Below are 21,635 nucleotides of genomic sequence, written 5' to 3'. Positions count from 1 at the left end.
AACACTGTGCTGACTACATGTCCCTCCATATCGCATAAAAAAGGCGCCAGCGGCCGAGGATGACAGGGTGGTCGGTCGGTGACGGTTGGTTCGTCTAGGCCAGAACTCGAAGTTTTGCTGCTTTTGTTTACAATAATTTGGAACATCGAAGCCACATCTTTAGATGGGCTATAGAAAGCAACAAGCGTTTTTAAGTTTCAACGAAGTGCCGAGTAGCATATGAGTTCAAGAGGAAATTCAAGCAGACTTCTGACAAAAGGCACTTCGTATGGGGAGCAGAAGGCAAATTCAGTGTTTTTTTACATTTATTTATTAGTTTCTGGTTTTATATAGCAACTGAACCGTATAAAAGCGTTATTACTATCGTTACAATCCACATGACAATATTATAATTGTTCTCTTAAAAAGAAGAAAAATTGTTAATAAAAAGAAAATGATGTAAACAAGTAGGATTTAATGAGACTGATAAAAGGAAGTTAGTATGTAGTTTCAGACTTATAGTAAAAATAATGAAAAAAGATAAATCATGGTAAAATAAAGTAAGGAACTTAGTAAGATAATGTGAGTATTAGACGCAATTTCATGTGACGCAACGACCAATATCTGCGAGAACTCCTACATACGAATTTAGTGTATAATTTGTACTTTGTTACAGACTTCAATTGGAGGAGTCCATTGGTCTTAAAATTTCTCAAATGACATGGATAATGCACAGGTGACTGCGAGAAAATAGGGCCTCGGTGGAGATCAATTAAGCAACGTAAAACATGAATGATGAGGCGACATTTATTATGAATGCGACAAGGATCAAGACATTACGATTACTTATAGCGCTTTGCTTCTCCGTTTCTACGTTACGTTGGAAATCTATTGAAAATTAATGAGTGTACCGCTGATGCAGCTCAAGACTGAGCCAAAAAACTGAAACAGTATATGATTTTGAGACACGAAAATGAAAGATAATAAGTCGTTTGAATCTGAGGATAGTGGTTTAAATACAAACGTGCTTTGCAAATGCTACACTCATAGTTTCACTTTATCCTGAAATTCCAGTTCGGCATCTAGTCACCATCGTTCAGTTGCTCAGATTTCCCTAAGACTGCTGCTATCACTTGGTCACAAGGGACATATGAGGTCTTTAATTTTAATTCACAGAAAAAGGCAAGAAACCATTTTCTGCTATGCGGTGTTTGTGACTTTTGCACACGCCCTTAAAGCAGCTGTTTTAGCGTCTAAAAAGAGTTCTTTCCATTTGTTGCGTTTAATCGACGTCAGTCGATTTCGTAACTGTATAACATGCCTTTATGTTTCGTTTAAGACACCGGATAACATTCCAGAAGGGCTTGCGGAATTTTGATTCCTGTTGCTCTGTTCTCCTTTTTCAGGAATAGTGATCCGTAGTAAATATATAACAATAGGAAAACACTCGCGTTTGTAGCTTAGGTACACTGAAGACCCAAAGAAACTGATACATCTGCATAAGATCGTGTGAGGCCCCTGCGAGCACGCCGAAGCGCCTCCGCACGACGTGACATGGGCTCGACTAACGTCTGAAGTAGTGCTGGAGGAAGCTGACACCATGAATCCTGCAGGGCGATCTACAAATCCGTAACAGTACGAGGCGGTGGAGGTCTCTCCTGAACAGCATGTTGCGAGGCATCTCAGAGATGCTCAATAATGTTCATGTCTGCGGAGTTGCGTGGCCAGCGGAAGTGTTTAAACTCAGAAGAGTGTTCCTGATGCCACTCTGTAGCACTTCTGGACGGGTGGGGTGTCGCATTGTCCTGCTGGAATTGCCCAAGTCCCTCGGAATGCACACTGGACATGAATGGATGCAGTTGATCAGACAGGATGCTTACGTATGTGTCATCTAGCCAGGGTCGTATCTAGACGTGTCAGCGGTCCCGTATCACTCCAACAGCACACTCCTCCTGCTGACAGGCAGAGTTCATGGATTTATGAGGTTGTCGCCATACTCTTACACGCCCATCCGCGCGATACAATTTGAAACGAGACTCGTCCGACCAGGCAACATGTTTCCAGTCATCAACAGTAAAATGTCGGTGTTGACAGGCCCAGGGCACGAGTAAAGCTTTGTGTCATACACTCAAGTACACACAAGCGGTCCGTCGGCTCCGAAAGCCCGTATCGATAATGTTTCGTTGAATCTCAATGTAGACAAGTGTAATGTGCTGCGAATACATAGAAAGAAAGATCCTAACATTTAGCTACGATACAGCAGGTCAGCAACTGGAAGCAGTCAATTCCAAAATTGTCTGGGAGTAGGCATTCGGAGTGATTTAAAATGGAATGACCAAATAATATTAATCGTCGGTAAAGCAGATGCCAGACTGAGATTCATTGGAAGAATCCTAAGGAAATGCAGTCCGAAAACAAAGGAAGTAGGTTACAGCACACTTGTTCGTCCACTGCTTGAATACTGCTCACCGGTGTGGGATCCGTACCACATAGGGTTAATAGAAGAGATAGAGAAGATAAAACGGAGAGCAGCACGCTTCGTTACAGGATCATTTAGTAACCGCGAAAGCGTTACAGAGATAATAGATAAACTCCAGTGGAAGACTCTGCAAGAGGGACGCTCAGTAGGTCGGTACGGGCTTTTGTTGAAGTTTCGAGAACATACGTTCACCCAGGATTCAAGCAGTATATTGCTCCCTCCTACGTATATCTCGTGAAGAGACCATGAGTATAAAATCAGAGAGATTGGAGCCCACACAGAGGCATAGCGACAATCTTTCTTTCCACGAACAATACGAGATTGGAATAGAAGGGAGAACTGATAGAGGTACCCAAGGCACCCTCCACCACACACCGTCAGGTTTCTTGAGGAGTATGGATGTAGATGTAAATGTAGAATGGCTCGCAAGCTGATACTTGTTGATGGCCCAACACTGAAATCTGCAACAGTTTGCGGAAGGGTTGCACTTCTGTCACGTTGAAATATTTTCTTCAGTCGTCGTTGATCCTGTTCTTGCAGGATCTTTTTCCGGCCGTAGCGATGTCGGAGATGTGATTTTTCACCGGATTCCTGATGTGTGGTACACTCGTGAAATGGTCATACGGGAAAATCCCCAATTCATCTCTATCTCGGAGGTGCTCTGTGTTCCATCGCTCTTACGCTGACTATAACGCCACGTTCAAACTCATTCAGATCTTGATACCACGCCATTGTAGCAGCAGTAACTAATCTAAAATCTGCGCCAGACAGTACTTGTCTTATACAGACGCTGCCGACCGCAGCGCCGTGTTCTGCCTGCTCACATATCTCTGTACTTCAGTACACGTGCCTGTAACAGTTTGTTTCGCGCTTCACTGTAGTTTCACTAGGGCTACAAATGGTTCAAGTGGCTCTGAGCTCAATGGGACTTAACATCTTAGGTCAGCAGTCCGCTAGAACTTAGAACTACTTAAACCTAACTAACCTAAGGACAGCACACACATACATCCCCTAGGCAGGATTCGAACCCGCGACTGCATTGGTCGCGCGTTTCCAGACTGAAGCGCCTAGAACAGCTCGGCTACACCGGCCAGTCCACTAGAGCTACAGAAACATATTGTTGCAGCATATGCATACCAGTCGAAATGATCTAAGCAGTTGTAATATTGATAAAAGAGTACTGCACAGGGCTCTAGAAGCTTCCAAGGAGGCAGCCGGCGGGGTATGGGAAGGCGTAAAGTGACAGATGTGGTTGATGAAATTATTCTTCGCAAGTTAAAATTTTTGCTTGAGATTGTGGGTTTGGAAAAAGGCATTGTCTTCACTGTTATTAACTATACACCTTTATGAGCAACCAACAGAAAAAAATTTTTGTTGTTGAATTTTTACGCTCCTTATCCGGTTTCCTCTTTATGCTGCCACTACACATCTTAAAGCGTTATGATAAAATTTACTGCCATCAAACTGATAATTACCACAGACACAGGTCTGACTCAAAACTTTCAAAAATTTTTTAGGCAGCGGCCACCACCACAGCTTTTTTTCTATTTAATTTTTCATTGTCACGTTCTTAACATTTACAGCAATCTATAACATACGGAAAAAACGATCGTTCGTTTAAAGAAAAACCTGTTTTGCGCAAGTGCTGTGCGTTTTACTGCGATTTCACTACCGCCTGAAAAAGGACTTGATACTACAAATTAGACGTAGAAGTTAGAATAACACTTACAATCTAAATTCTGCGGACGAGAGATGAATATACAATTCGCTCTTATTTTGTTCAAGTTACTATCGAGAAATAGTTGTTACAAACCTTATAACAACACTGCAGATGTATGAGATCGCTCATTTTTCGCTTGCCATGTATGTGTAGCTAATAGGGAACTTCGTATTTGTTACCCTTAGCACATTAGATTTTGCGTGGTTTTTTTTTAACTTTTAAAACCGCTACCTTGACGGAATTTACATATATGTAAGTGTCTATCGATCACAGATGTAGAAAATATCGCAGTTGCCATACTCGCTTAATTATCTGTGACGCCTAGACGTTCTATTGTTTCGGTGGAACCAGAGAGAAAAATTTTAGTGTCGCCTCAACCATGTGACTGATTTCAGTGTATTTTCAAATAGTGTTTTGTGTGTCTTTATATGTAGTTGTTTGTCCTTTTTTTCGACGTGAGGGGCGGCTTCAAAATTTCACCGAGTATACATAATCACAATTTTTCGGGTAAGTTTTTGCTGAGCATTCAATATTAAGTGACGTTTTACTGTGCCTTATAACCTATTCTTATTCGTACTGTTTTCGAGTAGAATCTAGTTCGGCTTCCTATTCCAAATCAGGCAGATAATAAGGTAATTCTGTTTCGAAAATAAGTAGCTGTCAATCACTGCAGGCGATATTTCTCAATGTAGTGACAAGAGCTAGTTGCCCTGTAACAGTAACATTATTACACGCAACGTTCACTGCTGTTTTCTGCGGCCTATCAAGTTTCGTCAGTGTCACTATCACAACTGGGTATTGTCTTTCCGAATAAAAAACTGTACTGAAACATTACGAGATATACAGAACTGTACTAATGGACCTCCTAACAGACTAAACTCGTTCTGTGTCCGTGCGTCCCGCCTTTAATCCTAGCTACAGATTCCAGTTGTGCAAGTAATCATCTTTCATTCAGCGTGGAATATTTTTTCTCGGGCAATATTACATAGCTTCGCATCATTTTATATCTCTGTGTAGAAACTGAATTTTAATCACAGCACACTCATTATGAATTGAATTCCAGTGAAGTACACATAGTCATGAAATCTGGAATACGAATTTACTGTCAGCACTAATGTCACAAATACTGATGAATTTTTTAGTGAAATTAATATGGGTCCTGTGTCCAATGTTTGGCTACATTGACATTCAAAGTGACTTTCATTAGGTTTCGTTAGAGGAAAAGCAAAGATCTACTGGTTGACGTATTTAACGGTCACTAAATATCTATGAAGCTCTGTTTCTCACTATATGCTACACATGTATCTCATTTTAATTACTAAAATAGGTTTCTACGTCCGTCACGCACTGTAAGTCATCCAGTTCCTGACTGAATCTACAAGAACAGGAAGAACGACAAATCCTGAAAATTAAAGACCTAAACGTGTATAATGACCACTATAAATATTTTCATTTGTGTTTTGATTGCGTTGTGTTTTTGGTTCAGAAAGCTGGAACGGTTTCTGAGACCTTTATTAGTATGCACGTCACTTTGCCTCTTCGAGAATTACGTCGGACGAGTAAATGGAACACCCTCTCTGGACTTGTGTGGGCTTAGAATACTTGCATGACATTACCTCAAATGCTGAAATCGTTGACGTTACTCCACAAACCGTACGTCTTGTATTGGCCATTAAAAAACCGTTAATGATACCCTTCCATTCCCTCGCACATAAAGTCTACAACGGGTGACATGCAGCGTGTTAGGCGAAGTTAGCTGCGAATATTTCATCGTGTTTTCTGTATAAAGAAACGACTCTACCTAAGAAGGCAAATATTGACATTGTAATAACATATTACGCTTTATTCCCCGGAGAAGAATTTCCTCTAGATTTAATAAATAACAAAATGTTGCTTCAAATACCAAGTATTTGAGTAGAGGCTAACATAACGTTACTCTTATTTCAACTTTGCCGGCCATTGCCCTTTTATGGAGCTTCGTTAAACATCTGTCATTTATTTTGATTGTGAATCACTTTCAACTGAGTGATCGAATCCATATCATATTGATGGAAGTAACATCCTCTTTAAAAGCTGTATTTGACAATCAAATTATATTACTTAATATTACACCATATTAAATGTGATAGTCAAGTCATGTCTTAAAGAGTGTTTCATATAGATCATAATATTTATTCTACCGTGAAACGGCTCGTTATCTTGTTATCCTAGTTTCCTGAATAATTTATATTACCCTGTTAAATTTTTAAATCAACGTTGTAACAAATTGTTAACACTTAATATATTGTTCCTTGACTAATATGTATTATACAGTTATAGTTATTCTTTTAATGCTGTTTACACACATTCTTCTAAAGCCTTCGAAGTACAGATACATCCAAAGTAATTAAACTTACTTGCCAAGACTTTTTTTTTTTTGGGGGGGGGGGGGGAGACTACATAATGTGTAACAAGCTGAAAATCAGAGAATTTCGTATGCGCTTACAGTAATGTAACAAAACGTTAATATAATATTTATCTGTTTTGACGCGATGCTTATTGCAACTGATTTGATCCCATTAGTTACTCAGCAGTCATTATTTGTACGTAGAGCAGCTGTATGGTAAATTACTGTTTTTGACCATCTTGCCTGGGTGGGTGTAGGCCTATACACAACCATAGGTGTGGTCAGCGCTAATGATTGCTAAGCGGAATACCCGTGTTCGATTCCCGATACTGCGAGGGATTTTTCCTTGGTCTAAAGACTGTAATGGACTGCACTTCGCGATGACAGTTGAAGAGCTACTTGGCGAACTGTAGTGGCACCAGGTCTGTTAACCCGATAAAGACAGTGAGAGCGGCCATGCCGCATCTCAGTGACGCCATTAGCTTAGGTTGACACGATGGACGGTCGAGCCCGACTGGTCTGTCTATGTCCAGTACCGTGATGATTTCATTTTTTTTCCTTTTACTTGGGTGTAGAATTTCTTCAGGAGTTGTTAGGGAACCCATATGACACTACCTAATGTAATAGAAGAGGCTGGTTTAACTTAAATATGTCATCACGGCATTTTCGCAAGTGATACTGATTAGGAAAGTAATTCTTACCATTAACGATGGTGCATTATGCAGCTTACCTAACGTCTTGCACCCTACAGTGCGACTTAACATCGTGTCATTGTTTTGCTGCTTATTCATTTGTACTTACTCATTTGGTACACTCGTTTTTTTTTTTTTTTTTTTTTTTTTTTTTTTTTTTTTTTTTTTGCCGCAAATCGTTACAAAGTGAAACTGATGTTCTCTTGTGCATCTTCGTTCGTAAAATCGTTCGAAACCTTGCTTATTGCGCAACAGTTCTCTACAGCAGATGAACGACAGCAGAAACATTTACGTAAAAGCCTTTAATGACGTACGACAAATGCTTGTTTTTTTCTTCTGACTGAAGAATCACTGCAACAGAATACGATTGGACTGAAGTATTCTCCAACCATTCACTCGTGATAACATACTGGTGTGAAGCTGTATTCGTTCATCGTCTGGGATGACACGAGTAGACACTGTTATGATTTCATATCCACACTTCTGTAAGCACACCAGTTTTTCAGGTTATAAGCAGGACGTACATTTATATATTTTAATTTATTCTAAGAGATGTGACATGATGACAAAGAACTGTTATGATGATGCTACAGCTTGCATCCCTGTAACAGATATCTCCTTGACGAGAAAAGTGGAAACGATGCAAAATATCTTTCTCCACGCTTTTTCCTTCATTTACCGATCTGACACAATATAGTCCTCACGTTAACCACTTTTCATACACATACGTTTGTAGCACTAACAAGTAAACGTACCCAAGGGATACCCGTACACTTGGATAGCGTTGGCCGAGGTAAAGAGAAGGGGAACCCTCACTTCCCTCCAGCACCTGTCGTGACTCTGTAATTGTGTAATGGGCCTGGTGCGCAGAATAAAAGTCCATTCAGCATGTTTTTGACTAGAAAAATTCTTTACTTCTCCATTATTGTACAGATTTACGATAATGTACAAACAGTTAAAATATAACATAATTATATGTGTAATGCTTACAATCTGAAACTAAAAAGACACCAAATGTGAAAAGAAAACACAAATACGGCTAAAGATAGTTTAAATTCCATGAAATTAAAGGAAAATTTACATGTAGAACAATATGTGGTACATACATTTAGAATGTATTTATGTGGGACAGTTGTACTAAACAACCCAGCATGACAACGGACACTGAAGCTGACACACAACAGGCACAGCGACAGAGATGTATTTCCGACAAATGCGTCTTTGGAATAACACTTCATCATGTATGTCTGAATTTGGTATTAGCAATGCTACACGGTTGGCTGCTAGTCAAATCTCAAACTCAAGAACAGAGTAGTGAGAAGGGTATGGGATTTTGAAAAAAATTATTTTTGCGACACATCTGGTTACATTGTCGTAATGTACATTAAAAATCATAGAACTTTTATTAGAAGTTGTTTATATACCTGTTACCGTTTCAACGGTATTCATACAGACATATTAAGCTCAGGTTTCACCCTCGTAACGGCTGTATGGACATGTATGAAAATATATGTGTCTGCTTTTTGGACATACACTACAAGATATACAAAGCCGATCAAAATCGAAATCGAAGTAAGTTTACTTGTCAAATGCTAACAGTGTAATGACTAATGCACACAAGAAGGCTAACATTTATATCTTACCGAAAACCCAAGGATACCAAAAAAGGAATATAATGGTTTTTAGCTTAATAGTCAAAGCTTAATAATTGTACAATTACAGGGAATTCTTGCGGTCAATATCTATCTCTTGTATGTTATAACATATTTCTGACAATTATATAGTAGAAAATGTGTTAGATTAAAAAATAATTAACGTTATTCCTGCATTTTAGTAAGAGTTACATTGGGGTTTATTATAAAAGCCTTACGAGTTTCTGAAGAAATTATGTTACACTTAAGTTTGCCCTTTTACGGCGTTCTGCGGATGTTATCTGAAAGTTATTGCATCTTAAAAGAAATGAGGCTTCTTGTCCTTTTCATTGTAAATTACAATATATGAGTTGCCACAAAAAAGTTACATTATGAACAGCTTAACTATAGTGTTCCAAAGACAAGTGCTTCGACAGTGATTAATAGGAGAATGGTAGTATAGCAGATCTAAATAGACAACAGCGAAAACGATACGTTACATCGTTTTCGAAGATCCTTTCACTAGCCTGTTCATTACAGGCAAACAACAAATGATTGTAGTTCTTTTTTCTTCAAAATGGCTTGTCATGCATTATTTAATTTTATACCGGGGAATTTCCGCTCACCACTTAAGAAATCTCAAAACGTTGGCTTTTATTTCTTGTTGGTGTTATTTTCACGACTCTGGGGTGAGGTTCGGTATGCTTGTTTGTTTCATTTCTGTGAGATTAGCACATTGTCGTTCTCAGGATGAATGTTTATTATCATCTTAAACCAAGCTGCGAGAGAAAACTGTAATTACACTCTGTGTCTTTCACGGTGTCATAGTTTCTTGTAATGCTTCCATACCCAACTGACATTGTCTGAAACTTGTGTACGAATTTTTGTAAAAACTAAAATCGGGCTGCTCGACGGACCAAATCGACAGCCAGTATTCCAGCGCAAGGTACTGTGCGTGCATGTCATGTGTGTCTATTGACGACATGAATATCAGAGAGTGACAGGAAAACGTATAGACTAAAATATTTCTCTATGAAGTGAAGTGTATGTATTGTCACTAAGGATCGATCAAACAAAAGTTGCAATACGCGGGGGAAGGATTCTAGAGTTCAACATGCTGTTGGGAAGGAGGGCATTACAGACGGAATAAAAGTTCGCTAACGTCGTGTGATCAGGATGATCCAAAAAAGCTCGTGTCGGTTGTGGTGGTAATGAACACATAAATTAACCCTTTCAGATCCACTGCCTACAGTTGTATATAACACTTTGAAATCCAAAAAATGGTTCAAATTGCTCTGAGCGCTATGGGACTTAATTTCTGAGGTCATCAGTCCCCTAGAACTTAGAACTACATAAACCTAACTAACCTATGGACATCACACACATCCATGCCCAAGGCAGGATTCGAACCTGCGACCGTAGCGGTCGCGCGCTTCCAGAATGTAGCGCCTAGAACCGCTCGGCCTCAACGTCCGGCTTTCAAATCCACTGGCTACAATTATGTATTTAATATTTCCAACTAATTATTTACTTACGAAAAAAAATTTAACTTGTAGCCCTACATACTACCTTAACTACTTACAACGAAACAGATTCTTTCGTTTTGCTTTAAACCTATGTTACACGCAATTTTGATAACAACAGTAATAATAATTATTGTTGCTTTCTTCAGACGAATTTGAAATTGTTACTGGGCCAGATTTGAGCCCTCTAGCAATACAATAATATTCGAAGGTGGATCAAAAAGGACTGCCCCCTGTGTTGTAATTTATTGCATTTATTTTACGTGACCAGGACTTACATAATAACAATAATAACAAAATTCTGCCAGACACTGCTGGTTTTATGTTATGTGGACCGTAAGCTGTAGAATTTAACTGTCTTTGATAGCATTATCACTTGCTGCATGTAAATCTCCTGTGATGCAAGGACCGGGCAGGTTTCTGTGGGCCAAGAGATTATATGGGTCGTGCATATCGCCACAGGACTCATCTTCAGTGATGAAGCCCCACTGCCTGAGGTTCGCCTTGCGTCGTGACAACCCTCTCCTCAGTCAGATTAGTGCCCCCACGTCACATAACGTAGATGAAAGCTGCAGCAGGTTCGTTGATGTTCTCTCTCATCTTTGCGGTTGATGAATTCCGCCATAGCTTTGTTCGGTGAGTTCCAGCTGCGGCTAGAGTTGCTGATGTTGCGTGCATGAAGCTGTTCTTTGACCTCAACCTAAGTTTTTGTGGTTTGTGTCCAAACAGTGGTATCTGGGATCGATCTCCCTCTTCTTCTTCTCTATTTCTGCGGTTCTTCCTCTTTAGATGTCATGTGGCGCTACAGCCAGAGTTTGATAAATTTTGGTGCCAGGAGTTACTGGTAGGCAGCCAGTCTCACTCAATTCTATACCTATCTGCTTGGCACGTGTGGGATTTCGCAAGACTGGTGCTGTGCATTTTTCTGCTGCGGAGAAGTACAGTGCCGGGACAAGTGTACTGAGCACGTTAGGCCGCGGTCCACAGGCGCCACCACTAGCGTTAAGGATGATGTTGTTCCGGGCAGGTACTTTTAGCTTTGCTTCTCGGCAATGATCCAACTTTAGTCCACGTATTTTGGAATATAGTAGTGGCATAGTTTTTGCCCACGCCAGGTAATATTTAACTTCCCTGAATTTCTCCTAACAGATTTTGATGCCTGGGTTCATCGATGGTGCAAATTTGTACAAGTTCATAGTGACTATGTAGATGACAGTTCAGGCTATGATCTGTAGTAAATACGCTACTATGTGTTCCTTATGATTTTTTATGGTACAGGATCATTACTTTTTGATCCGTCCCCGAATATCGAATACAGGTGACACGTGGCTAAGACGGACGGACGGATATGGTGCACATGGGCGCTCAACACTGTAGTCTAAACAACAACGGACGAGTGTCACGAAAATGCAGCAAGTGCTAAAATAGGACTAAAATGAAAAGTGAAAGGTTACATAGGCAGTTTGCACGTCAACAGTTGCAAAGTGGAATGCAGCAGATGAAGAGGATAACTGCAAGAGAACGCAGGTGAAATTGTTAAAATGAAGCACATAGCACATGTTTGGAACTGGCCTATTACAAGTATAAAAAGGAGTGGTAAGCCACTCGGCAACACACTAAAAATTCCAACATAAAATTTTTGTCTGAAGCCCAGAAACATCACAGTACCTTTAAACTTTCTTGACACTCGCCTCGTTATCGGCTAGAATCGAGGGCAGATCCCCACTAATATTAACTTCCGCCCTTTTAGAACGATATAAATCACACTCAACTAAAATGTGGCGTACAGTGATTCGTACGCCACAGGCATCACACAGTGGGGGTTACTCTCGCCGTAGTAAGAAGGCATGCGTAAGAGGACAGTGCCCTATGCGAAGACGTGTAAGGGTCACTTCGTCCCGCCTAGGTGACCGGCAGGAGGAACACCACGGCTGGATGGTGGGTTTCACCAATCGCAGCTTATTTTCCCTCACCGCCAGCCATTCCTCCTCCCGCAATTGCATACACTTCCGCCGCAGCACAGAAACAATACCTTGCAAAGGAATAGAACATTGTGTCACCTCCGGTAATCTGCAGGCGTCCTTGGCAGCTCTATCAGCTTGTTCATTTCCCCGTATTCTCACATGCCCTGGCACCCAGCAAAAGGACACTTGCTTGCCCTGTCGTTGGATGATGTACAGTCGGTCGTAAATCAGCTGTTCCGATTTCTCCGCTGGGTACAGGTTCTGCAGTGACAGTAATGCGCTCATTGAGTCAGAGCAAATTAGAAAGTTTTTGCCCTGAGTACACCGTATCTGCTCCAATGCCTTCAGGATCGCGTGAAGTTCTGCGGAAAAACAGTGTATTCCTGGGGAAGGCGAATCCTGATGACACGTTCGGGGAACACTACTGAGCAGCCAAGAAAATCCCCCTGTTGGGATCCATCAGTGTATACTACTGTAAAATCATGATGCCTATCTAAAATGTTAAAAAATAAAGATTTGAAAGTAAAATCTGATGTACTGTCTTTGTTAAAATTTGCCAAATCTGAAGTACCACTAAGAGTACCACCGCTTGTAATCCCCAGGAAACCATCATCAATCGCGACGACTTCAGTGCAGTTGTCGTCTTTCAATAAAAGTTTTAATTCTTTTCGTCTAATTGCTTATTTTAGTTCAGGGCGATGCTGGTTTGTTCGTGGTCAACCATTCACTTTCCCTTCTTTTCTTTTCTTAGCATAAATATGCTAGTTCTCGTCACCAGTAACGATACAGTATTGGAACGGCCGGAGTTATTAAGGACCAGCCGGCCGCGGTGGTCTAGCGATTCTAGGCGCTCAGCCCGCAACCGCACGACTGCTACGGTCGCAGGTTCGAATCCTGCCTCGGGCATGGATGTGTGTGATGTCCTTAGGTTAGTTAGGTTTAAGTAGTTCTAAGTTCTAGGGGACTGATGACCACAGATGTTAAGTCCCATAGTGCTCAGAGCCATTTGAACCATTTTTTTTTATTAAGGACCAACTGAGCAAGCACAGCTGCACACATGGAAATCCGGCTATTATTGTGATTTTGGCTTAGAGCTTGCAGTATCCATACACTCGACTTTTTACCTTCCTTGTTGTATACTAATGTCACACGATGGTGGTATGGTCACAGTTCATCACCTTTGCCAAAAATGGCTCAAATGGCTCTGAGCACTATGGGACTCAACTGCTGTGGTTATCAGTCCCCTAGAACTTAGAACTACTTTAACCTAACTAACCTAAGGACATCACACACATCCATGCCCGAGGCAGGATTCGAACCTGCGACCGTAGCAGTCGCACGGTTCCGGACTGCGCGCCTTGAACCGCGAGACCACCGCGGCCGGCCACCTTTGCCAGTTCTCTAGTATGCTGACGTGCATTGTTGTGGGTTAATGAGTTTAAATGATCTTTGTAAAACCGCGAACGTCTTCCAGAACGTGGAGAGTCATTAACATTAAAACTATCCACCTTAAAACGAGGAAACATTTTTCCTGCCGTGCTATGTCCAGTTGCACTATCTCCATACACGGAGCAAATGTTCCTGGCCCCTTCCGATGCTGCCACTCCTCTGTTGAACTCAGACGGAAGAATATGTCGCAAATGTTTCGATTTCTCCACTTGGCGCTCCAGTTTCTAGTGTCCACAGCTTCTCTCACTGTCTCTAAATGACAAAATGACAGTATGTGAACTCAAGTAGCAAAAGTGACTTACAAATAAAAATAACAATCGATGAATAAACCCTTTTTCGTGACACCAGTCTGCAAAACAAAAACATTACAAACTTATGCACCAACTTAAAAATTATGGAATAAATACACCGAGAAGTGGCAGTTAGGCTTCCACAAGACATTCTTGAATTTAAATGACAAATAAAAATGAACGCAGTTTTGTTTCTGGTTGAAACTGTTCTCCTCTGTGAGCCTAGTCATGCACCTTCAAAAATCGTAAGAACTCTCTTCCGTCATTCAGAGGGTGTTGCGACGAAATGAGATCTAAACATCGTAACAGTGAAGGGAAGAAATTACACTCCGCATGTCCAATGCGTCACGAATCTCAGCAATGCCAGTCTCGAATCCGGCGTTGACTTGCTTCAACTTTTACGAGTGTCTTGTCCTTTTCTTAGTCTTCCTCTCTCAACTAATTTTTTTTTCCTTTTTGCCCCGAGTCCTTTTCCACTCCTCAGACTAAAGCGCCACGAAAGTCTCTGAGGCCGATGGGAGAGGACGAAGACAAAACACGAGATGGGCTGGCAAGGAGCGGCCCCCCGGACTGCGGCAGGGATTTAGCGCGCCGCGGCGCGGCTTACGGAGTTGACCAGGGAGAGTCGTCCCCGGCGGGGCCGGCAGAGGCGCGGGGGGCGGCGGGGGTGGGTCGCGACACAGCCCTCTTTTCTCTTCTCCTTGCCTCTCCGCCGGTTAATCCAGCGGCCTTCTTAATGAACCCCGGGCTTCCCGAAGCGAAGCCTCCTCTTGCCTGTGGCTTCTACTTGAAAGGAAAAGATAAAAGGTGAAATAGACTTTCCTGCCGGCGGGCTCCTTCGTCGGGACGTCGGGTCGCCGCACGGCTAATTGGATTTTCTCGCAGCCGGCAATATGACGCGCCCGGGGCGGGCGGGAACACGTCGCCTTACTGCGGCGCCCCCTGTCCGCCTGACACCCTCCGCCGCGCTCCGTTTCCTCTCGCCGATTAATTACTCTCGAGGGACAGCGGTCACCCGCCGAAAGAACGGCTGCCACAGATTTGCCCACCTCTGTGTTTGTCCCCGCTCCGCTTCCAGTACATCGCCGCGTTTTTTCCTCCACTTGAACGTTTACGAACTGTTGTAATCCCTAGACATTGAACGACAGATTGGGGGTCCTCATAGGAGTGTGATGTGTTGATGGCAATTGGTCGTCACCATTTTTTTTTTTTTTTGTTTCTTCAGTCTTCTGACTTGTGTGATGCGGCCTGCCATGAATTTCCCCCGGGCCAACCACTTCATCTCAGAGTAGCGAATGCAACCTACATCCTCGATTATTTGCTGGACATACTCCAAACTCTGTCTTTCTCTACAATTTTTATCCTCTGCAGCTCCCTGTAAAACCACGGAATCTGTTCCGTCATGTGGTAAGAGATGTCATACATCCTGTTTCCACCCTGCATATGCATGAATTACGAAGAAGAGCAGATAGAAGAGGTTGACTGTCTTAAATTCCTGGGATTACAACTTGATAATAAATTCAGTTAGGAGGAGCACACCACAGAACTGCAGAAACGCCTAAACAAATCTGTATTTGCAATTCGAGTGTTAGCAGACTTAGGAGACATAAAAGCGAAAAAGCTTGCATACTTTGCCTACTTTCATTCCATAATGTCGTATGGTATAATATTTTGGGGTAACTCTTCAAGTCAAACAAAAGTTTTCAGAGTCCAAAAGCGTGCAATACGTGTTTTTTGTGTAGTAAATTCACGGACGTCCTGTAGAAACGTCTTCAAAGAACTAGGTATACTAACTACTGCCTCTCAGTATATTTACTTCTTAATGAAATTTGTCCTAAATAACACATCTCTTTTTCCAGCAAACAGCTCAGTTCATACATACAATACCAGGAACAAAAATGGTCTGCACAAGGACTTAAAAGCACTTACTTTAGTTCAAAAAGGGGTCCACTACTCAGGAACACTCATCTTCAATAATTTGCGCGAAAACATAAAAAAATTAGTTACAAATAGAGATCAGTTTAAAAGGAGCCTGAAAGACTTACTAGTGGCCAACTCCTTCTACTCCATTGGCGAATTTTTTAATAGAAACAAATGATGTATTGTATATATTCATACTATTAGTATTATTATTTCAGCTTTTCTTTTTTCAAAAAAAGAAAGTGACATGTTCCACATCCACGAGGATCTTCTCAACATGGATCTATGGGACGAAAAACTAATCTAATCTAATCTAATCTGTCCATTCTTCTTGTCAGTGTTTCCCGTGTATTCCTTTCCTCGTCGATTCTGCGAAGAACTTCCTCATTCCTTACCTTATCAGTCCTCTCATTTTTCAACATTTGTCTGTCGTACCACAACTAATATGCCTCAATGCTCTTCTGTTTCGGTTTTCTCACAGTCCATGTATCAGTACTATACAAAGCTGTGCTCCAAACATACATTCTCAGAAATTTATTCCTCAAATTGAGGCACATGTTTGGTACTAATAGATTTCTCTTGGCCTGGAAAGATTTTTTTTATTTTTTTTATTTATTTATTATTTATTTATTTATTTATTTATTTATTTATTTATTTTTTTTTTTTTTTTTTTTTTTTTTTTTTTTTTTTTTTTGACAGCACTGATCAGCATTTTACGCCCTCCTTGCGCCGTCCGTCAGAGGTCATTTTGCTCCGTAATCACCAATCTTGATGTTAAGTTTCTCGCTGTTGTCATTTCTGCTACTTCTGATTACTTACGTCTTTCTTCGATTTACTCTCAACCCATATTCTATACACATTCGACAGCTCATTCCATCCAACTGATCATGTAATTCTTCTTTAATTGCACTAAAGACAGCAATGTCATTACTGAATCTTATCACTGATATCCTTTCACCTTGAATTTTAATTCCGCTTTTCAAAATTTGTTTTACTTCCATCATTGCTTCTTCGATGTATGGATTGAACAGTAGCGGCCTGTTTATCTGAGCACGTTTTTCTTGGTCTTCCACTCTTATTGTTCCCTTTTTGCTCTTGTACACATTGTCATGACCCGTCTTTTCCTACAGCTTAACCCTACTTCCCTCAGAATTTCAAAGATCTTGCACTATTTGACACAGTAGTCTTGCTTCGAGTATCTACCGCAACGTCAGAACTGCCTCTCTGGTGCCTTTACCTTTCCTAAAGCCAAACTTACAGTAATCTCAAATATTTACAATTTTGTTTTCGATACTTCTGTATATTATTCTTGTCGGCAAATTAGATGCATGAGTTGTTAAGCTGATTGTTCGGTAAGTCTCGTACTTGTCGGCTCTTGTAGTCTTCGGAATTGTGTGGATGATATTTTCCCGAAAGTCATATGGTATATCGCATGCTCCATACATTCTACTCAACAACGTGAATAGATGTTGTGTTGCCACTTCCGCCAATGATTTTAGAATTTCTGACGGAATGTTAATTATCCCTTCAACCTTGTTTAATGTTAAGTCTTCCAAAGCTCTTTTAAATTCTGATTTTAATACTGGATCCGCTATCTCTTGTGTGTCGACTCCTATTTCTTCTTCTGTCCCGTGATAAGACAAGACCTCTCCCTCACAGAGCCTTCAGTCTACCCTCTCTACCTGTCCGCGCTCTCCTCTGCATTTAACAATGGAGTGTGATGTGTAGATTGTTGGTGGTCGTCAGAGGAGTGTGACATGTTGATGGTTTCGTCTTCCCTACCTACCTACGGCGGTTGCGCAGAAGCTAACGCGCCGCTGTTTTTTTCTCTCTAAGAGGTTACGTAAATATTATTTGAAGTCTTCTGAGTTAGCACTACAAGTTTCCGTCACTTCCGACAGATAGAGTAGACAGGAGAGTTTCAAAATGGCGTCTCTATGTGATGTACGTTACAAGCAACGTGCTGTCATTCAGTTTCTCACTACAGAGAAATGAGCTGGGGGAGTATTTGCAAACGCTGTGCAAAGTCTATGGAGCATTTACTGTCGGCAGGAGTACAGTTAGTCGCTGGGCACGTAGTGTGAGGGTCATCAGAAGGCGGTTAGGTGGAGCTCCATGATTTGCAGAGGTCGTGGAGACCATCTGCGGCTGTCACACCTGGCATGTAGCAGCGAGCAGATGTCGTTCGCGAGGACAGACGCATTACGACACGGCAGTTGGCGCTGCACCTGTCAATCAGCAAAGGTAGTGTGGATGCAGTTATCAGCACTCTTGGGATATTCAAGTGTGCCGAAGATGGGTCCCGCGGTATCTAATAGTGGACCACAAATCTCGCAGAAGAAACATTTGTCTGATTCGTTGCAACGTTTTGAAGCTGATGGGGAGCCCTTGTTTGTCCCGGATTGTTACAGGCGATGAAACCTGGGCTCACCATTATGAGCCCGAAACAAAACGGCAGTCAATGGAATGACGCCATTCCCACTTCCGACAGCAGAAAAATTCGAACCAACTGCTTCCTCCCGTAAGATCACGATCACCGTATTCTGGAACTGTGAAGGTGTAATACTCATTGATGTGATGCCAAGAGGCTGTACAATTAATTCAGAAGCATATGTCAACACATTTACAAAACTCAAGACGCGCTTCCGGCGACTTTGGCTCCACGGCAAGCCAGCAGATGTTTTGCTGCAACACGATAACGCTCGCCGCCCCCCCCCCCCCCCCTTCAAGTCTGAGGACTACTGAACACATCGAGAAACAGGGTTGGACAGTATTACACCGTCCACACTACAGCCCTGACTCTAGCCCCCTCGGAATTCCACTTGTTTCGTGGAAGACATTTTGAGGACGATGAGGGGGTGATTCACACAGTGAAGCACTGGCTACGCCACCAGGACAAGGATTGGTAGCGACAGGTTACACAAACCCTTGTTTCTAATTGGAGGAAGGCCACAGAAAGGGATGGAAATTACATGGAAAAATTAGGTGTGCAGGTAAATCACCATTCTCTCTTATGTGTAATTCTCATATGTTGGATAAAGAATGGTTGAAGAAAAAAAGGCGGTGCATTACTTTCTGGGCAACCCTCGTAACAATGACAGTTTGATGTACGAGGGAACCTCAAAAATAAATATGTTACACATTTCGCCCGGAACAGGGACCGTTTTGGGGCAATGTCAGAAGAGAGTACGTGTTTCGAGTTTTCTACAGACTCATTTCTGCCGCCCTGGGGACGACAGGTGCATCACGTTCCTGGGGAAAAATAGAGCGGCGTGTGGAGGAAACGTTCTTCAAAGTTGAAGTACGTGGGCAGTACTATTGTCGTGGCGGAAAATTTAAACTGGACACAGATTTACCATGAAGTTCTCTCGGTGTCTAAACCGCAAGCAATGTCGCGTCCATCGTTATTGAAATATTGATGACCGAGAACGAAGTTCATCGACATCGGCGACGGACGGCAATGTCAATGAAATCGATTAACTGATTCGCATTCGTTGCAGATTTTTCAGTGGCGAAGACGTTCACACGGCGTTCTCAAATGTTTGAGTGACCAAGGAGCGGATTTCTATAGTGGATGTAATGTACCACAAGTAGAATGTTCTGATCGTTCCTTACAGAGATTTGATGACTATGTTGAAAAACAGCGTCATACACTCCTGGAAATGGAAAAAAGAACACATTGACACCGGTGTGTCAGACCCACCATACTTGCTCCGGACACTGCGAGAGGGCTGTACAAGCAATGATCACACGCACGGCACAGCGGACACACCAGGAACCGCGGTGTTGGCCGTCGAATGGCGCTAGCTGCACAGCATTTGTGCACCGCCGCCGTCAGTGTCAGCCAGTTTGCCGTGGCATACGGAGCTCCATCGCAGTCTTCAACACTGGTAGCATGCCGCGACAGCGTGGACGTGAACCGTATGTGCAGTTGACGGACTTTGAGCGAGGGCGTATAGTGGGCATGCGGGAGGCCGGGTGGACGTACCGCCGAATTGCTCACCACGTGGGGCGTGAGGTCTCCACAGTACATCGATGTTGTCGCCAGTGCTCGGCGGAAGGTGCACGTGCCCGTCGACCTGGGACCGGACTGCAGCGACGCACGGATGCACGCCAAGACCGTAGGATCCTACGCAGTGCCGTAGGGGACCGCACCGCCACTTCCCAGCAAATTAGGGACACTGTTGTTCCTGGGGTATCGGCGAGGACCATTCGCAACCGTTTCCATGAAGCTGGGCTACGGTCCCGCACACCGTTAGGCCGTCTTTCGCTCACGCCCCAACATCGTGCAGCCCGCCTCCAGTGGTGTCGCGACAGGCGTGAATGGAGGGACGAATGGAGACGTGTCGTCTTCAGCGATGAGAGTCGCTTCTGCCTTGGTGCCAATGATGGTCGTATGCGTGTTTGGCGCCGTGCAGGTTAGCGCCACAATCAGGACTGCATACGGCCGAGGCACACAGGGCCAACACCCGGCATCATGGTGTGGGGAGCGATCTCCTACACTGGCCGTACACCTCTGGTGATCGTCGAGGCGACACTGAATAGTGCACGGTACATCCAAACCGTCATCGAACCCATCGTTCTACCATTCCTAGACCGGCAAGGGAACTTGCTGTTCCAACAGGACAATGCACGTCCGCATGTATCCCGTGCCACCCAACGTGCTCCAGAAGGTGTAAGTCAACTACCCTGGCCAGCAAGATCTCCGGATCTGTCCCCCATTGAGCATGTTTGGGACTGGATGAAGCGTCGTCTCACGCGGTCTGCACGTCCAGCACCAACGCTGGTCCAACTGAGGCGCCAGGTGGAAATGGCATGGCAAGCCGTTCCACAGGACTACATCCAGCATCTCTACGATCGTCTCCATGGGAGAATAGCATCCTGCATTGCTGCGAAAGGTGGATATACACTGTACTAGTGCCGACATTGTGCATGCTCTGTTGCCTGTGTGTATGTGCCTGTGGTTCTGTCAGTGTGATCATGTGATGTATCTGACCCCAGGAATGTGTCAATAAGGTTTCCCCTTCCTGGGACAATGAATTCACGGTGTTCTTATTTCAATTTCCAGGAGTGTATATCTGTGTCACTAGTGTACCATTCTTTAAAACTGTCTTGGCGTGTAACTTATTTTTGAACTCCTCTCTTATATTTCTCGACAGCGCCACGTACAATGGTTCTTCATTTTAATGCTATACCCGAATTGTGCTCGAAAAAGAACTGCAAGTTTTGTTTTTTGCGAAAAGTTCTCTTTAACTTTTACTTGCTTTTACGACCTATAACTATTGAAAGATAGCTTGGGAGTCGTCATATGATTGCGATATGCTGATGTCTTTGGGTCATCATAGGAGAGCGATGGCTGCCTTATCACCTTCTGTACAGATTGACCCTGGAGGAACGGTTAATATTCATAGATATAACTGGAACGATTATTCGAAGCGAAAAACCAAGTAAACATAGACTCTAAAATGCATCCCATAAGAGCTATGAACACTTGTTCAGTCGAAGAGGTATGTTTCACAGTTGTGAAGATGAAAATGTGCTCACAGCTCTTAAGGGATGCATTTTAGAACCTATGTTTACTTGACTTTTTGTTTAGAATTAT

General features: G+C 42.6%; 1 protein-coding gene across 5 annotated transcripts in view; it reads left to right on the top strand.

Moving 5' to 3' along the window:
• The first annotated feature begins 4,527 nt into the window (after positions 1-4,527).
• LOC126278218 (CUGBP Elav-like family member 2) overlaps positions 4,528-21,635 on the top strand; it is a 2,351,537-nt gene continuing 2,334,429 nt past the window's right edge. For 2 of the 5 annotated variants that reach the window (XM_049978163.1, XM_049978172.1), the window contains exon 1: positions 4,543-4,685. The gene's annotated coding sequence lies outside the window, so the exon portion shown is untranslated. Of the gene's footprint in view, positions 4,686-21,635 lie in introns of all 5 variants that reach the window. The other 3 variants (XM_049978170.1, XM_049978179.1, XM_049978173.1) reach the window with 3 other exon arrangements.

Source organism: Schistocerca gregaria, chromosome 6 (assembly GCF_023897955.1).
Source record: "Schistocerca gregaria isolate iqSchGreg1 chromosome 6, iqSchGreg1.2, whole genome shotgun sequence".
NCBI lineage: Eukaryota > Metazoa > Arthropoda > Insecta > Orthoptera > Acrididae > Schistocerca > Schistocerca gregaria.
This window is presented reverse-complemented; position numbering and strand designations above follow the sequence as displayed.